The sequence below is a fragment of the Mytilus edulis genome, unplaced genomic scaffold (assembly GCF_963676685.1).
Source record: "Mytilus edulis unplaced genomic scaffold, xbMytEdul2.2 SCAFFOLD_966, whole genome shotgun sequence".
NCBI classification, from domain to species: Eukaryota; Metazoa; Mollusca; class Bivalvia; order Mytilida; family Mytilidae; genus Mytilus; species Mytilus edulis.
This window is the reverse complement of record NW_027268799.1, coordinates 15,001-20,000: the sequence shown is the minus strand read 5'-3', so window position 1 is coordinate 20,000 and position 5,000 is coordinate 15,001.

Here is a 5,000-nt window from a genome sequence, read left to right as displayed (position 1 = left end):
GGTACGTGGACGGCCTGCTAGCGGGCTACCACGGGTAAAGGTACGTGGACGGCCTGCTAGCGGGCTACCACGGGTAAAGGTAAGCTGGCGGCCTGCTAGCGGGCTACCGCGGGTCTCTACGGCGGGGAAGGTACGCGGTCGGCCTGCTAGCGGGCTACCACGGGTAAAGGTACGTGGACGGCCTGCTAGCGGGCTACCACGGGTAAAGGTAAGCTGGCGGCCTTGCTAGCGGGCTACCGCGGGTCTCGACGGCGGGGAAGGTACGCGGTCGGCCTGCAAGCGGGCTACCGCGGGTAAAGGTACGCGGACGGCCTGCTAGCGGGCTACCACGGGTAAAGGTACGTGGACGGCCTGCTAGCGGGCTACCACGGGTAAAGGTACTCGGACGGCCTTGCTAGCGGGCTACCGCGGGTCTCGACGGCGGGGAAGGTACGCGGTCGGCCTGCTAGCGGGCTATCACGGGTAAAGGTACGTGGACGGCCTGCTAGCGGGCTATCACGGGTAAAGGTACGTGGACGGCCTGCTAGCGGGCTACCACGGGTAAAGGTAAGCTGGCGGCCTGCTAGCGGGCTACCGCGGGTCTCTACGGCGGGGAAGGTACGCGGTCGGCCTGCTAGCGGGCTACCACGGGTAAAGGTACGTGGACGGCCTGCTAGCGGGCTACCACGGGTAAAGGTAAGCTGGCGGCCTGCTAGCGGGCTACCGCGGGTCTCGACGGCGGGGAAGGTACGCGGTCGGCCTGCTAGCGGGCTATCACGGGTAAAGGTACGTGGACGGCCTGCTAGCGGGCTATCACGGGTAAAGGTACGTGGACGGCCTGCTAGCGGGCTACCACGGGTAAAGGTAAGCTGGCGGCCTGCTAGCGGGCTACCGCGGGTCTCTACGGCGGGGAAGGTACGCGGTCGGCCTGCTAGCGGGCTACCACGGGTAAAGGTACGTGGACGGCCTGCTAGCGGGCTACCACGGGTAAAGGTACTCGGACGGCCTTGCTAGCGGGCTACCGCGGGTCTCGACGGCGGGGAAGGTACGCGGTCGGCCTGCTAGCGGGCTATCACGGGTAAAGGTACGTGGACGGCCTGCTAGCGGGCTATCACGGGTAAAGGTACGTGGACGGCCTGCTAGCGGGCTATCACGGGTAAAGGTACGTGGACGGCCTGCTAGCGGGCTACCACGGGTAAAGGTACTCGGACGGCCTTGCTAGCGGGCTACCGCGGGTCTCGACGGCGGGGAAGGTACGCGGTCGGCCTGCTAGCGGGCTATCACGGGTAAAGGTACGTGGACGGCCTGCTAGCGGGCTATCACGGGTAAAGGTACGTGGACGGCCTGCTAGCGGGCTATCACGGGTAAAGGTACGTGGACGGCCTGCTAGCGGGCTACCACGGGTAAAGGTACTCGGACGGCCTTGCTAGCGGGCTACCGCGGGTCTCGACGGCGGGGAAGGTACGCGGTCGGCCTGCTAGCGGGCTATCACGGGTAAAGGTACGTGGACGGCCTGCTAGCGGGCTATCACGGGTAAAGGTACGTGGACGGCCTGCTAGCGGGCTATCACGGGTAAAGGTACGTGGACGGCCTGCTAGCGGGCTATCACGGGTAAAGGTACGTGGACGGCCTGCTAGCGGGCTACCACGGGTAAAGGTACTCGGACGGCCTTGCTAGCGGGCTACCGCGGGTCTCGACGGCGGGGAAGGTACGCGGTCGGCCTGCTAGCGGGCTATCACGGGTAAAGGTACGTGGACGGCCTGCTAGCGGGCTATCACGGGTAAAGGTACGTGGACGGCCTGCTAGCGGGCTATCACGGGTAAAGGTACGTGGACGGCCTGCTAGCGGGCTACCACGGGTAAAGGTAAGCTGGCGGCCTGCTAGCGGGCTACCGCGGGTCTCGACGGCGGGGAAGGTACGCGATCGGCCTGCTAGCGGGCTACCGCGGGTAAAGGTACGTGGACGGCCTGCTAGCGGGCTACCGCGGGTCTCGACGGCCGGGAAGGTACGCGGTCGGCCTGCTAGCGGGCTACCACGGGTAAAGGTACGTGGACGGCCTGCTAGCGGGCTACCACGGGTAAAAGTAAGCGGACGGCCTGCTAGCGGGCTCGACGGCGGGTAAACGGTACGTGGACGGCCTGCTAGCGGGCTACCACGGGTAAAGGTAAGCTGGCGGCCTGCTAGCGGGCTACCGCGGGTCTCGACGGCGGGGAAGGTACGCGATCGGCCTGCTAGCGGGCTACCGCGGGTAAAGGTACGTGGACGGCCTGCTAGCGGGCTACCGCGGGTCTCGACGGCCGGGAAGGTACGCGGTCGGCCTGCTAGCGGGCTACCACGGGTAAAGGTACGTGGACGGCCTGCTAGCGGGCTACCACGGGTAAAAGTAAGCGGACGGCCTGCTAGCGGGCTCGACGGCGGGTAAACGGTACGTGGACGGCCTGCTAGCGGGCAACCACGGGTAAAGGTAAGCTGGCGGCCTGCTAGCGGGCTACCGCGGGTCTCGACGGCCGGGAAGGTACGCGGTCGGCCTGCTAGCGGGCTACCACGGGTAAAGGTACGTGGACGGCCTGCTAGCGGGCTACCACGGGTAAAAGTAAGCGGACGGCCTGCTAGCGGGCTCGACGGCGGGGTAAACGGTACGTGGACGGCCTGCTAGCGGGCTACCACGGGTAAAGGTAAGCTGGCGGCCTGCTAGCGGGCTACCGCGGGTCTCGACGGCGGGGAAGGTACGCGATCGGCCTGCTAGCGGGCTACCGCGGGTAAAGGTACGTGGACGGCCTGCTAGCGGGCTACCGCGGGTCTCGACGGCCGGGAAGGTACGCGGTCGGCCTGCTAGCGGGCTACCACGGGTAAAGGTACGTGGACGGCCTGCTAGCGGGCTACCACGGGTAAAAGTAAGCGGACGGCCTGCTAGCGGGCTCGACGGCGGGTAAACGGTACGTGGACGGCCTGCTAGCGGGCAACCACGGGTAAAGGTAAGCTGGCGGCCTGCTAGCGGGCTACCGCGGGTCTCGACGGCCGGGAAGGTACGCGGTCGGCCTGCTAGCGGGCTACCACGGGTAAAGGTACGTGGACGGCCTGCTAGCGGGCTACCGCGGGTCTCGACGGCCGGGAAGGTACGCGGTCGGCCTGCTAGCGGGCTACCACGGGTAAAGGTACGTGGACGGCCTGCTAGCGGGCTACCACGGGTAAAAGTAAGCGGACGGCCTGCTAGCGGGCTCGACGGCGGGTAAACGGTACGTGGACGGCCTGCTAGCGGGCAACCACGGGTAAAGGTAAGCTGGCGGCCTGCTAGCGGACTACCGCGGGTCTCGACGGCGGGGAAGGTACGCGGTCGGCCTGCTAGCGGGCTACCACGGGTGAAGGTACTCGGACGGCCTTGCTAGCGGGCTACCGCGGGTCTCGACGGCTGGGAAGGTACGTGGTCGGCCTGCTAGCGGGCTACCGCGGGTAAAGGTACGTGGACGGCCTGCTAGCGGGCTACCGCGGGTAAAGGTACGTGGACGGCCTGCTAGCGGGCTACCACGGGTAAAAGTAAGCGGACGGCTGGCTACCACGGGTCTCGACGGCTGGGAAGGTACGTGGTCGACCCGCTAGCGGGCTACCGCGGGTAAAGGTACTCGGACGGCCTGCTAGCGGGCTACCACGGCTCTCGACGACAGGGAAGGTACGTGGTCGACCTGCTAGCGGACTACCACGGGTAAAAGGTACGTGGTCGACCTGCTAGCGGGCTACCACGGGGAAAGGTACGTGGCAGGCCGACCACGTACCTTTACCCGCGGTCGAGACCCGAGGGTAGCCCGCTAGCAGGCTTACCACGTACCTCTCCCCGCGGTACCCCGCTAGCAGGCCCACCACGTTACCTTTACCCACTCTTTCAAACCGGCTTGCGACGGTCTGAGGCGTGGTTTAACCGGCAAATTATTTTAATATATAGGCTTACGTGCTTTAATATAACTGCAAGGCGCTTGACATGGCACTGTGGCGTTTACTCCGGCACAAAGGCCCTTCGAATGGCAGGGAGGACCTTCGAATGGAGACCAAGTGGCCACAGAGAGGTATTGTGCCCATTATAAGGGCCACCGTGCCGTTATAAGCTCCAGAGACAAGCCGTACAGCTTGTCTCTGGGACCTTATATGGTCCGCGTTGGAGCATATACGGTCCGGGCTGGACCATATATGAACCAAACCTCTCTCTGACGCGACTTGGTGGACCATCGAAGGTCCAACGGATCTCTCTCTCTCTCTGTGGACCATATAAGGTGCACGGTGGGCCTTAAATGGTCCAGCGGGACTCTAGCGGGTCTCGATAACTACTTAGGGTTAGGGTTAGGGTTAGGGTTAGGGTTAGGGTTAGGGTTAGGGTTAGGGTTAGGGTTAGGGTTAGGGTTAGGGTTAGGGTTAGGGTTAGGGTTAGGGTTAGGGTTAGGGTTAGGGTTAGGGTTAGGGTTAGGGTTAGGGTTAGGGTTAGGGTTAGGGTTAGGGTTAGGGTTAGGGTTAGGGTTAGGGTTAGGGTTAGGGTTAGGGTTAGGGTTAGGGTTAGGGTTAGGGTTACGGCTAGGCTTAGGGCTAGGCTTAGCACCCACTGTAACCCTAGCTTATGTCCTGAGACAACCCTAGTTCAAACCTTGGCGAAGGTGTCGGACGCAAGCACACGGCCGATCAAGAGGGTGTACGATGCCTGCCTTCGTTACCTGAAATTTTATCGTATCATGGAGAGACCTGCTGTAATATTCTTACGTGCGGCTTCCCGATGACAAAAAAAAAAAAATTGTGAAGACATACTTTTTGACTGGGGTATAGTTGGCCGGCCTTCGATGGCCGAGACACTTGCGTTCGGCTTCCCGATGAAAAAATTCCCAAGGGTCAACATTTTTTACCGACGATAAAGTGGGCCGAGAGACCCGCGGTAGTCCGCCCGCATCTAACGTGCGACACCTCGATGAAAATTTCACCCTCGTAAATTTTTTTTACCGAGGGTATAGTTTGCCGGCCTCGATGGTCGAGAGACCCGCGGTAGC